We start from the raw sequence: 14,903 nt of genomic DNA on the forward strand, positions 1-14,903 counted from the left end.
GATAATCGAATGACCAACATGAGAAGCTACTATAAAGCAGATAGACATTTTTATTTTTTAATTATTGAATTTATTAGCTTCTTATGGCCTGGGAAAAGGATAAATGTTTAAGTCATATTGGTTCACACAGAGATTTCTGCACAGAAGCAAACCTACATTCAAGTAGATCCACTAGAAGAATTAGACAATTGGAATAAAAGAGAAAAAAAGGAAAAGGTCTGCGATTCTTCTTTGTGCTGGTATAATTCTAACAGAGGGTCTTAGCGCCTACATAATTTTAGTATCTATTGTATATTTTTTTCCATCTCTGCTCTCTCTTGATATTCCCTTTCCTTATGCCAAGTAGCAGCAGTATTTTTTGGAGAAAGCAGAGCATCATTCTAAAAAGTTTACATCTAAAGTCCTTATGGAAATCATGTCTCCTTGTCTTTATTCTACTTTCTGTGGAAAGTTGGATCATAGATTCTGTGATTCTTGGCCCTTATCTATCCTTCTTCCTTAAAATAAGTTTCTATTCTTATAGATTTATACATCATAATGCAACATTAAGAACCATGACATAAATTTTATCTTCCAATTCCAGGAAAATATAAGACCTAAAAAAAAAACCATCCTATATTTAAATAACTCCACAAAAGTTTTTACAAATTCTGCTGTTACCATTTTATCTTTTTAACACTGCAACCACCACCACTGCCACCACCAAGAAGCATTTCTCTATATTTGATCTATGCAGTGTGAGAACTTGGCCTCTGGTTCTCTTTGATGAAAACAGAAAACAGCTGGTAACCATTATGTATATTATATACCTTCAAACACTGCAAGACTGTTATTAGGTTACCTTCTTCCCTTCTCCAAGATAAGCAATTCTGATGTCTTTAACTCTTTCTTTTAAGTTCCATTTCTAACCCTCTCATCAACATTCATGGTCTCTTCTGAATCCTCTCCAAATTTCAGAGTTCCCTTAAAGTGTGGACCCCCAAACTGGAAAGTGCTTCCTTATAAATTTCTGACTAGCGCTGAGTAAGTAAAAGTACCATCTATGTATCCATCTGTCTATTTAAAGTTAAGTGATCATGGAGGGCTACCACTATAGACCATAGATGTTGGGTGTATTTTGGTGCTAAAGCAGCATGAACATTAAAAGGGAGAAAACATGTCTGTTTTTGCCTTAAGTTCTTGGCTTCAGTGAGACCACACCTAAAAGGGACCTTAAGACATGTCTAAAACCAAATAACAGACAATGTCTGGTCTAAATCAAAGACAGAGGCATTCTACTGACTCAGAATCATTATCTTGGAAACCACTTGTTCTTACATGGTTAAAGGTTGATTACCTAATTCCATTAGAGGTTGGGGGATGGGGTAGGGGTTTTGTGTGTGTGTGACAGAGACACTCAGGTAGTTCTTCTTTGTTCACATATCTTTGCCAGTCTTAAAATGCAGATAGTTGCTTTGTGAAAATGTATCAGTTTTATTTGTTTTGTTCCATGAAAGAAGCCAAGGTGTCTAACTATACATAGCAAAATTTCCCATATTTTAAAGCAAGAACCTTACTCCATTTTCCTTTTAAACGTCCTACCTATTGCTCTGATGCCCACCTCCTTTTAATTGTCTTTTCTAGTCGTTCACTTTGTTTTTCCCTTCTACCCCTTTATTTTCCCTGTCCTGTTTCCTTCCTTCTCGTTCATCGTATCTAATATCTACATACATCAACTGTGAATGGAGCTGAAGAGATCTAGTAAAAACGTGAGGTGGGGCGGAGGAGAAGAGACTTAGTTAAGGATAGAAAGTCGCCACAGTTCACATTTGAAAACATCAAATAGGAACGATGGTATTAGGAAGCAACAGAAAAGACAGGAAATAAAGTTATGGAGTGATCAAAACCTGTCACAGCACCTCAGACTCAAACTTTCAACAGCTCAAAATTTGAGACGCTTTTATTCTAAAATGTGTCATGAGTTGTATTTCATCAAAAATAAAGTTTGGAATAAAGCAGTCCATTTTTTAAAAATTCTCTCCACAGCCCGGGGGAGAAAAAATCTCCTAGACTCTCCACTTCAAAAAGAAGCTCTGTTTATTCATGTGGTGAAAGTGAGAATTAAGCCCAAAAGTCAGAGGAAGAGAGAGAGGCATCCCAGCTCTGGCAAACCACGGGCAGGCCGGAGAATTCAGAGCCAACCTGCTTGGCAAATGGATGTTTGAAAATGTTATGTCTCAAGGGTAGGAAACACTGCAGGCGGAGTGTTTGTGGTGTTATCAGACAAAAATCTCTGTGTACCTGGACTCGGTGTCCAAGTCATTTCAAACCCCAGGCTTTGCACCGAATTCTGTCAACATATGACTCAGAAGAGGCAGAAAGGGAAAAACAGGCACCAAGAAGGCAAAGCTGGGGAGAAAAGAGCAAATAAAAGACATAAGCCAAGGTAAGCCAGCTCGGTTCTGAGGAGAACGGCAAATACATTTTTCTTAACCAGTCAAAGGTAACAGGGAAAGATGAATGTACATCTTCTCATGACTAGACCTTTCTTCTCATCTCAGGGGAACAAGGAGATAATCAGAAAATGTATAAGATGTAAAAAGAGAATTAACATTGCCCTTTAATACAAACCTTTGCCAAAAAGTGCCAGTTATTTATATTCTAGTCTCTCAGCTCCAGTGGGGATTTGCGTTAGGTTTTCTGAACAGCTTATAAATATAGTACATGCATTGTTATTAGAAAATGATACTGTGAGGAAAATCAGATCATTTCTTTGGGGATAAACTACTGGACATTAGTCTCTCACATCCCTGAACCTCAGATAGTGGGCCTTGATACTTTCCTCAAATATCATCTGGTTAATTCTAGTCTCAAATTGCACTCACTTAAAATGAGCATACCTGTATTATTAAAAATGCTTCCATGAAATAAGGAAGCTTTTATTTCTCTTACTGCCTGGTCAGAATGATCACTACCAGAAAATGCTGACTGAAAGAAAAATTTTTAATTTCTTTTCCAGTATACAATAGCAGTTGTGTTTCAGTAAAAGTGCAGTGATTTCTGTTTCCTTTTAAGCGCCAGTGCTAAATAAAGGCTATGAACCTGCTGGCCTGGGTCTGAATATAAAGTGGATGTTTCATATAGTGTATAACTTATGATGTGTACGTAGTGAAGCCATCAGCATGCCTATAGAGTGAATAAGTCCCTGAATCAGTCTCCTGGAAAAAGGCGAGTGTGGCAAAAAAAATGCCTTGAGAATCTGACCTATTTTACCAGACAATTTAGAAAATCCAGTGTTTTTTGCCTTAATATAACATGCAGTGGTTGATCAAATAATCTCAGGTACATACAATAAAATCCTATGTCCTGATTCTCCTGGCTCTGCAGACACAACCAACCATATAAAGACAAGAATATAAAAAGGAGATGAATGCTGGGCGGCGGTGAAAAGGTGGCAAATTCCATTCAGTTAGGCAAGATTGACTTGAGAGTTTAAAAGTGTATTTGGAAACCAGTAAGACATTGTAAGAGATTTTTTTCTCTTAAAAGAAAAATCTAATACTTTTCATTTTTTGGTATATTTTATACAAGATTCCTAAATATTTCACATGTGTTTCTAGTGACATTTTGTGCTTTGAAAAAAAAGGGGGTAATGAAATGTTAATGATTATGAAATGCTAATGGCCCAAGGGGTGCTATGTAATAAAATCCACGTTGCTCAATCTGATCAACTGAGAAGGGCAATAAATGTGACTTTTTAAATTTTAACTAGCATATAATTATAGAATAAAATGAGTTGTGAATCCAATTGCTTCTTCGGGACTTTTGTTCTAGACATAGTTTCCTTTAGAAACTTGAGAACGAAGGATGCCCGTGAACTAATGCGGAAACAGATTCTAATGAGTGTAGAAAGGCCGTGCTTGGGTTAGCCAGTAAGGAGGAGACCAACCACATCTTCTATTGTGGCAACATCACAGCTGCCACTGCTCTGTGCCCAGGCTGTTCCAGGCATTTGATGGCAAAGTCAGTGGCTCAGACACCCTGTAGTCACTGAGGCTCCACATATATCCCCATATATGTTGTGAGTAACGGACTGGCTGTGGCTGAGAGTCTGAGACTTTCTGCTCACAAACTGTGTTGTATGGAATACTAACTGCCATGTGGTAGACCTCTCAGCTTTGCTTGAGTTTTTTAAATTGCTAGTCTGCATTTTTCAGAACTTGAGAAGGGGAGGTTTGAGACTGATGTGTGCAAAACAATGAAGGTGACCACTGGGTGATGTACATCCATCCTCAAGTGCTACAAAGTAATAAGCAAAGACTATGAACTTCCACTCTGGGACCTGAGCAGGTCCTGTGTGTTAAATGGCCATTCTAGAGCAAATAGAAAGAATTTCTGTCAGTGTACTAGCTGTCTGGTATGCACATAGAGTGGGATTTCCATGCATCATTTAGCAATTAAAAATAGAGGACCAAAAATAGAGTTATATGACATGGTTCCTAGCTACTTGTAGAGTCTCAGTCAGTGTTTCTTGGACAGGTGGCTGGGTGGATGGTTGAATGGAAGGAAAGAAGGAAGGAAGAGAAGAAAGAAAAGACTGTCATCACCTCAACAGTTTGGGAGTCAACATTTTCAATATTATCCAGAGTAAATATTTGCCTCCGGACATCAAAGGGAGAGGTTGGAGGAAGGGACCACTGTACTTCTCCAAAATCCTCTCTCTCACCTTCTTCCCTAACCCCAAATAAGAGGAGGACTGATGTGGATGGGTTAAGGATAAGGCCAACTTGGTGGTGACAGAACTGAGAAAATGTGCTGAAGGAAAGGGCTTGAGGTTCAGGAATTTGGGTCTCAGATGACTTAAAGTTAGATTTCTTAACACTCCATTTACTTCAACAATGTTTGATGAATTTGTAGGATAATTTATGTACCTCTCAATGCTTTAGATATCTGAATTCCATCAGTTCAATCAAAGGACTGTTCTCACTGCATGGATTTCTTTTTATGATGTTAATAATGAAATCTTGCAACAGCAACTCTTGTCTGAACCAAATTTAATTTTTTGAGTGTCAAAGGAAATACTTTAGATACTATAAGTTCATGTTGTAGGAGTTAAAGGAGTAGCTTCTTTTAAAAGTTTGAGGGCTTCTTGGGCTTCCCTGGTGGCGCAGTGGTTGAGAGTCCGCCTGCCGATGCAAGGGACACGGGTTCGTGCCCCGGTCCGGGAAAATCCCACATGCCGCGGAGCGGCTGGGCCCGTGAGCTGTGGCCGCTGGGCCTGCGCGTCCAGAGCCTGTGCTCCTCAACGGGAGAGGCCACAGCAGTGAGAGACCCGCGTACCGCAAAAAAAAAAAAAAAGTTTGAGGGCTTCTCATCACACATTTTTCTCTTGTAATACATAGTTACTGGGGGAAAATTGGAAAATACAGAAAAATGTAAGAAATAGAAATTATTTGTTAGATTTCCTTTCAGAGATAAGGAGGGCAATGCCAGTGTTGCCAATATTCTAGTTCTTTTTCTTCCTCTTGAGAATAAAGTTCCCCAAAGTAGGCGGGGCATAAATGAGTTCTGGTCAGTGGTATAAAGATGCAAGTGATGTGTCTCAGTTCCAGGCTATACCTTTGCAACTCCTTTCTTCACCTGCCAAATGAATGCATAAAGGAATTCAGTTTCTAGAAGATGGGAAGTGCCTGGTTCCCCAAATGCAAATTGAATGCAGAAAAGTCACCCTCCAATCCTGCATTGGATGATGACATAACAAGTAATAAACTTTTAGGGTTAAATCACAGAGACTTGGGGGGTTGTTTATTACAGCAGGTAGCCAACCCTGACTAATACAGACAATCACTAACATTTCCTCATGGTACCTTTCAGTCTTTTTTCTATGTATATATTCAGCACAGCTGTGGTCGTTTAAAAATACGCCTTTGTATTCTGAATTTTTATTTAATATTATCCCAGAAGGATTTTCTGTTCTATTATAAATGCTTCATAAACGTAACTCTTAATAACTACATAGTATTCTATCTATGTATATATTACAATTTATATAACCAAAGTTTATTTGCAGATAAGTTCTATTCAGTGTTTTACTGTAACTATCTGGTAAACATGTTTATGCATAAGTTTGTGTACACATATCTTTTCATTTTCTTTAAATAGATTGTTAGAATCACTGGGTTAAATAGTGTGAATATTTTAAGTATTGATTCAGATATATACTGACAAACAGTTTTTCCTAAAATCTGCATTCCCATCATAAGTGATACAGAAGTGCTTCTTTATCACAATTTCACTAGTATCAAGGATTATAATAATGAGTACTTTTAATTAAAATTTCTGTTTTTAACATGGGAATATGCCTTTGACAACAGGGTTAACAGACTATGAAGAAAATAAGTTGTACAGTGTATGCTGGGTTCTACAGATTATCTGCTTCTTAAGTAGTGGAGCTGCAGATTCCACTATGTTTACAAATTCCAGCATATGAAAGGCAGAATCTTCAAGAATAGGAGACCACTTTAACAGCATAAGCTGTTCAAAATCTATAAGAATGAGGGCAAAGGACTGGGAGATAATATTTGAATAGGACTCTGAAGAATAAATTGGGAGCCTGCCACTCAGATAGGAGGGCAAAGGACACTACAGATAGAGAGCTATATATGTAAATACAGGGAGGCATAAATGACGGGCCAAGAGTGGAAAATAACAAGCCCATCTGTCGTTTTAAAACTTTGGAGGATGGCACAGAAGCTAAGACTGAAAAGAAGCTGTAGCCTGTGAAGGGCTATGTATGCCAGGCTAAGGAGTCTGGAATTTATCCTGTAACTAATAGAAGACAGACATGTTCATAACTTTGTTGCTTTTTAAGAAATAAAAATGACTTTGCATCATGTACAAGCCACTTTATAGACATTATCATTTTTGATTCTAAAAACAGCTCCACAAAGTAAGTCCTATATTATCCACACTTATAAGGTATGTCAAAAGTGAGGTCAGCAACAAAAGTCATCTGCATGTAAGAGCTAAGATGTGAACCTAGATCTTTCTAGCTTCAAGCCCATGATCTTCTCATTGTACCATATTGCCTTCTATGCTATAATGATGTGGAGGAAAAATTGGAAAAGAAACACAGTAGAGGCAATGCGACATATTAGGAGGATATTACCTTGTTCAGGGAAAAGAAAATTAGATCCTTAATTAACTATCTCTAGGATAAAGTAGAGTTCAAAAAACCAAAATCAAAGGAAAGAGATTTTCAAGAAAAGGGGACTAGATTTAACGTGGCAAGTACCTGATGGCCTTCTCAAGAGACTTCCGGAAGAGAGGCAGAAGATAGTGTGGGAGATGAGTGGTGGGAGCCAGAGTAAATGGGAGGTGACATTATAGAAATGGTATGAAAGTATGGTTGAGACCCTTACGTCATATCTTCTCTGATTCTTTTTATATCATTGCTAGGACCACTCATCATAATACTTCAAGATCATAATAATCAGTTTATATTATCAGAAACTATGTTATGGTTATAAACATATTTCAATTGTCATCAAAATATACTTGAGTGGAGAAGCCATCTCATAACATTAGGAATTAAACTGCAGAAACTGTAGAAAAGTCCTAGCTTCAATAATATAACAGATTTCTCATGACATCTCTGAAAAATTGCACTAAGAAGTATGCCTGTGTCATTCCATCTATATCCAGGCACCATAGTAATTTACTGCAAATCAGAGATGAACCTTTTGTTCTAAGGAAGAATATAGAGGAGAGAGGTCTTAGTCAACTAAGGAACTACTGAATAAATTGTGCATACTATGGACTAATTTAATTATACTGCTACTAATGCTTTATGTTAAATTCTACAGAGACTATAAAAGGACACTGAAGAAAGACCTTAAGAAGTCCCTATATGTAGTGTTTGTACTTAATAAATTTCTCAGTATCCTTAAGATAAGATCTTTGCCAAAATTGGCCTTGTCTACGCCTATTAATTGTTGATCATTAATGACATGACTATAGATGCCCAATCAGTGATCCAGAAATAGTTTGTTATGTCATTTAGAATTTCTGGTATCCTTCAAATCCTTGAATTTCCTCACATTCTAGAGTTTTGTTTCAGAGATCTTATAAAGACTCTACATGTGTGTATCAGTCAGAAAACAGAAGTTACTCTAGACATTTCCAACAGAGGAGTTTAATACAGGAAATGTGTTACACTGGTAACGGAAGCTCTGAGAAGGCAAGTAAAGGATGGTGACAAGACCAGATGTTAGAAAATTAGTAGCCACAACTACTAGAAGGAGGAAGGGAGAAATCAATGCTACTGAAGTTTCAAAGCCAAGTCCCAATGCCAAGTGGAAGCACAGTGGGCAACTCAGTGGGAATTGGAGCCACAGAAGAGACAAAGGAGAGACAGAGCCGTTACTCAAAGCAGAGAGAGAAAAGAAATACCTTCTCTTCTCCCTTTCTCCTGATTTCCAGCCTCTCACTTATGCCTCCTATTGGCCAAACTCTCCAAATGCCAGAGTGCAAGGGAAGCTGGAAAGTGGAGCTCCTTCCAATATGTAGAAGGGCAGGGAATGTATCTGAGAGCAAAACAGAAAAATGACTAGCAAAAAGCACTAATATTTAAAAAATATGTTAATCATGGGCTCAATCAGAAAGCCTGAATTCACAGAAAAACTCAGAAACATATAAAGAAGAAGAATCTTGGCTTCACAGTTTCCCATAACTGCTGATAATGGTAAAATTCTAATGTCTTTTAAAGAAAGAGGAAAAAATGCTGATAATCTCATAAAAGGAGGACAGAGTGGGCATCCAAATAATGAGGGAAGTTTTGGAACGAGAACTTCCACTGGCACCTTCTTGGGTTACCCTATCCCTGCTATCAGCACGTAGCCAACTGAGATAAGTATGTGCAATACCAGTTGTGATCTAAAGCCAAGCAAGACTGAACTTCCCTGGGGCTCCACACTTTCTATTGTCAAACATCTGACATTCCTGGGCTGCTTTATAACTTATTGGAAATACCATTCTATGGAGCTGGCCTCAGAAAAATGTTGCTTTCTGGGATGTTATATCATCATTCACTTCCCAGTCAGAATTGGTTTCTTATGTTAAGAATAAATCACAATTTCTTGTCAATGATTCTTCAGCTTATGGTGAGGGAGCTATACACAGAAAAAAAATTAACAGTGGCTGGCTCTGAGAAGTGCTTCAAAGAATATCATCTGCATCATGAGTTCTTTCTGAAGTCAAAATCTCCCAGCTCAATTTTCACCAATACAATACAAACCTCATTTGAAATAATACAAATATAACACCAACCTAATTTGATTAACTACCATTATCACTATATACACAGCCTTGAAGCCACATACTTGGTGGTCATGATGCACTCCCTAATTGCCTAGAGAATAATGAGAATAATAGTATGGAATCTTGAGATCCAGAGCTGACAGTCGCAGGAGAGATCGACACGTCCAGGGAAAGCGTTGATGTTAAAAATGTGCTTGAAGCATGTTTTCTGCCTGAATAGCTGGATGATTAACTTCTCAGAACCCTAAAATGTTATAATGGCGAAAGAGGGGAAATTCTTGAGGAATTCAAGACACTCCACCGTTCACTCACAAAGTAATAGTAACAGTTAACATTTACTGAGCATTTACGGCATACCAAGCACTGTTGTACACACTGCACTTCTCTTAACTCTTTTAAACATCACAACAACTCTAACATTTTCATCTTAGAAGTGAGGAAACAGGCAATAAAAGACCAATTTTCTAATGCTAGAAAATCAGAACTTGCCCTGGGATCACACAAACAGTGTCAGAGAGAGAAATGATCCCAGGCAGACTGGTTCGTTCCAGAGTCCACTCTATTAAATATTCTACTCTCTGCCTGTTTCTTCTAGATGGTTATTACATTGTCTTGGCCACCTTATCATGGCACTTTAAAGAGTATTTGCATGAAAGCTTTGGCTTGAATCTTTGCCTGGTGAACTGCAATAGATTTAGACGTTACAATGGTAGATTACATTGCTGCATGTAAGCCCCCTTCTATCCTATAAGGATTATATTTGCTCAATCGTTGTTATGGATTTCTCAGGATCACATCAGGGAAGAACTATGTTGTTGACATAGAGTCCTGGAAACACCTGGAATAAGCTTTCAGCCATACCAGCTAGTTGCTATGGATTGCTGTAAACAATTTACCTTAATCAAGTTTAAGGTTTTTTGTGGACAGGGATCTTATCCAAGCTGCCAAAATTGGAGAAAGTCAGGCTGAAATGGTGATGCTAACCTATAAATTAACTGAAGTGTTTATCTGAGGAGTTAATCCACACCTCCTGAGAGACTTCTCTAGCTCATTCTGTGACTCCAAGGTCTACCAAAAGAGCCATTCTACTGCATTACAAATGAGGAAATAACTCTAAACTTGCCACAGTCATATGCTTCCAGCCCACCTGAGAACTTGCTCAATTAATAAGAATATAACTTAGTTACTGCTCTGTCTGTACATATTGCATACTCACCTGCACCCTAAAATTTATTTTTGTTAGAATTATAGAGATAGATCAAGGTAAAATCTGGGTCATTCTTGCTTCATAAAAGGTGCACAGGGGTGACATCATCATGTTACTAGCTATGAAGGGGTTTAATCCAAGAGCAGAACTAATGGAAGCATTTTACTACAAGCCAATTAATTTTCTTCTAGTTCTAAGGACTCACAAAAACCATAGAGCAATAATTCTCTGGCCACTTCCTGTTCTGAAGTGGTCTCACTTGTTTCTCTTCTCAAAGCAATCACAAAAAGGGAACTCTATATCTAATAAAAAAGGGATTCTGGGGCTTCCCTGGTGGCGCAGTGGTTGAGAGTCCGCCTGCCGATACAGGGGACGCGGGTTCGTGCCCCAGTCCGGGAAGATCCCACGTGCCGCGGGGCGGCTGGGCCCGTGAGCCATGGCCGCTGAGCTTGTGCGTCCGGAGCCTGTGCTCTGCAACGGGAGAGGCCACAGCAGTGAGAGGCCCGCGTACCGCAAAAAAAAAAAAAAAACGGATTCTAATTATGCCAGGGATTGCTATGATTCAGCATTAGTTTTTGAGATGCAATGGAACTCAAATTACACGAGCAATGTGATTTTTAGTGTCAAAGAACTATCTTGCTGAAGGCTCCTCCGGTTATCTATGGCTACATATTAAATTACTCCAAAATTTAGAGGCTTAAACAATGACAACATTTATTTTGCTCACAAATCTGCAATATAGGCAGAGCTCAATGAGGGTAGCTCATCTCTGCTCCACGTAACATCAGCCCCCTCAAAGGCGAGGGGGGCTGGAATCATCTGAAGACTCATTCATTCACATAAATGGTGATTGATACCAGCTGTCAGCCTAGCTGTTAGCTGGGATTTTAGCCAGGACACTGACATGTGGCCTCTTCATGTGGCCTGGACTTCCTCATGACATGGCGGCTGATTCCAAAAGGACAAGTGCCCTGAGCAAGAGAGAGTCAGGCAGAGGCTGGATTTCCTTCTATGTCCTAACCTTGGAAGTCATGCAGTGTCACAACCGTCACATTCTACTGTGTGAGACAGTAAGAAAGAGGCACCTAGGTTCAAGGGGAAAGAAACAGACCCCCACCTCTGAATGGGGGAATGTCGATGCACCAGTGTAAGAAGAGCACATGGGACGGGATATATGTCGGGGCTACAATCGTTGGAAAAAACAATCAGGCACAAAAACCTACTAGTTTCTTTGCTCATCTTTTGAGTCAGCCCAAACAGAGCAATGCCACTCTCTAGGAGGCTTGCCTTACACTCTCTATTTCTTTGAGGATGCCCATCAAAGTATTTTTCTTACTCTTTTCTGGATTCAAAAAGAAGCCTGTCTTTTTCTGTTCCTCTAACATCGGCAAAACTCCATATAAAGTATATATAAGTTTTACATATATCGTATGTCCTACAGAAAGACTGTATGATTGGCAGTTGTGTGTATTATAGACAGTATCTTTTTTATGTCTGTGGTCTTTTGAATAATTTTTGTGAACCAAAGAGGAAATATAAAGGGTTATATGGATTCCATTTTAATATTTATGATTAGCTTTATAATATTGTATAATTTATACTACAAAACACGCTTGCTGGATGCCTATGCTTTCTTGTTTGAAAATACTGCTATTACTATTTTCCTCATATCTTTGGGATGTTGTAAATATAATCAGGTTTTAAAAAGAAAAAAACCTATGCAACCAGAAGATAATCATTTTATCTTTGAATTTGTAGATAATAAATCAGATTCTATCATGGTCAACATTTGTTGACCATACAGGCCAACTAAGATGATTTGGTGAGATTCAGTGCATTGACCGTAGATTCCCAAAGAGGAAAAGACCTCCAACAATACAGTCATCCCTAGGTATCCCCAGGCCATGGGTCCCAGAACCCCCACAGATACCAAAATTCATGGATGCTCAAATTCCTTACAGTTGGCACTCCGTATCCTTGGGTTCTGAATCTGTGGCTTCAAACAATGCTGGATCGAATCCACAGATGTGGAGCCCACGGGTACAGAAGGTCAACTGTATTTCAAGTCAATACTGTGTGTTTATTTGAGGATAGGACGATTATGAAGCTTCCATGCCTTTTGTAAATATTTTGCTTCCGTCTAGATTTTGCTACTTGTGCTATATCACATTCTATGAAATATTCTGAATGAAGATGGAAAAAATCATGGAATGTCTTAAAAAGATCAGATCTCCATAACTAATACAAGAGTAAACACAGCTGAAAAAACTGATTGCTCTACCCTTAATTCAGAGACTATTACTTAGTGGAAGAAGGAAAACATCTATCAAAGAAGGAGGGTCATTGATTCTAACACCTAATCAGAGAATCTTAAAGAAAAAATGAAGAAAGGCAAAAACATTTTGGATTTATAGGCATAATTCTGCATAACTCCTGACAATAGTAAAATTCTGTCATATTTTTTAAGTTGGTAATTTTGTAAAGAAAGAAAGAAAAGGCAGGATTTTCCCTAATCTGGTGCATTTGTTTTAGGGGGAAAAATGCTGAAATTGTGTTGTTTTAAAGGAAACATGCTCTGAACATTTGCTGACAAGACCCAAAGGAGGGTTTTTTGTGGAGGTTATTTTGTTTGTTTCTGCCTTTGTAGTGTCTGTACTTTTGAAAATCCCCCTGGTAACTGAATTTTAAAGATTATTGCTCAAACCTAGTAGATTTAAGGCAAATTGTTTACGAAAGTGTTGTGAAAATAAAGAAGACTTGAATAAAGCCATCTTTAAAAGTAGCAGCTATGAATTGGAGTGGTTGCAAATTTAAAAAAAAAAATACTTTCAACATAGCCAAAATTGTTAGTGAGTCAAGATAATTTTCGCAAAGAGGTGTCTGAGTTTGCAGGAAGGGGTGAAAGAATAAACAACCCAGGGACACAATTATTACAAATTAACGCAAAATAAATAGCCCGCCTGGAATAACCATTACCTACCCACATACTTGCACACATTAGTAATGAGACTTCTGTCATACCTACCTATAAGTCACTTTCATTCTTTTACAGCTGGAGGAGTAGAAGGCGAGAAGAAGAGAACAGGAGGCCATAGTATAATAATTTAGGACTCTACATTTCAAATACTATTTTAATCCCGTATATTTCTTTTTCCCCCCTGAGACTGAATCAGTGTTTCAGGAAATCTTTCCACCTAAGCATTTAGGTAAACTAAGAGAATAAAATAACTATGATCTTTGAAGAAAGGAAGAAAAGAAAGATAAGGAAGAAGGGAGAACATAGGAGAATCAACAGTGAAATGAAGGAAGGCCAGAAAGAAAGAAAAGAGAAAGATTAGGCAATACAGAGGAAAGGAAACAAAAAAAAAAAGGAAAAAGCGGGAAGCAAAAAATGAGGATACCGTGAGCCAGGCACTAGCCCATTGAGGCCCACAGACTAGATCCAGCCCATTGCCGGTGTGTGTACAGTACCAGCCAAGAATGATTTTTACATTTTTAAATGGTTGGAAAAAAATCAAAAGAAGAACAATATTTTATGATACATAAGATTGGTATGTCCATACATAAAGTTTTATTGGTTATATAAAAACTTGTGCTCATAAATAAAGTTTTATTGGAACACACCTATGTCCATTGTTACATGTTGTCCAGGGTGTTTTTGTGCTAAAAGGGCGGAGTAGTGTAGTTGTGACAGAGACTATAACCCCCAAAGACTAAAATATGTTTTATGTGGTCCTCACAGAAAAAGTTTGTGGACCCCTATAAATATTTATCAAATATCAACTATGTACTCAGCACTACCCTCTATCTGATGGAGGATACAAAAGAAAAGAAAAGAATGAAGACGTGGTTTCTATCTTTGGGCACTTACAATCTAGTTGAGGAAAGGGAAATTGGTAACTGTTGTCCCTCATAGTTGATTTCTAGGAACTATAAAAATAGTATTCATGTATGGTTTATTTCTTCTTTCTTTTTTTTTTTTGCAAATGTTAACATCAACTTTACTAATGTTCATACAAAACAAGAAAGGTTCAAAATGACTTTCAAAATAGGAAAATGTGCAACCAATCTGTGCTATATCCATGGGATGGGATACTATTTAATAATAACAAAAAATAACTTTCAAGCCACATAAGACACAGAAGTAACTTAAATGCATATGGCTAAGTAAAGAAGCCAGTCTGAATACGGTTTCATATCATATGATCTGATTAATATTAAATTCTGAAAAGGACAAAATTATATAGATGTTAAAATAATCAGTGGTTACCAAGGTTCCATGGGTGTCCAGGGTGTTGAATAGGTAGTGAATGTATGATAACTTTTTTTTTAACATCTTTATTGGAGTATAATTGCTTTACAATGTTGTGTTAGTTTCTACTGTATAACAAAGTGAATC

The sequence above is a fragment of the Aethalodelphis obliquidens genome, unplaced genomic scaffold, assembly GCF_003676395.1.
Source record: "Aethalodelphis obliquidens isolate GAN/ISIS:26980383/991018 unplaced genomic scaffold, ASM367639v1 scaffold2, whole genome shotgun sequence".
In the NCBI taxonomy this organism is placed as follows: domain Eukaryota; kingdom Metazoa; phylum Chordata; class Mammalia; order Artiodactyla; family Delphinidae; genus Aethalodelphis; species Aethalodelphis obliquidens.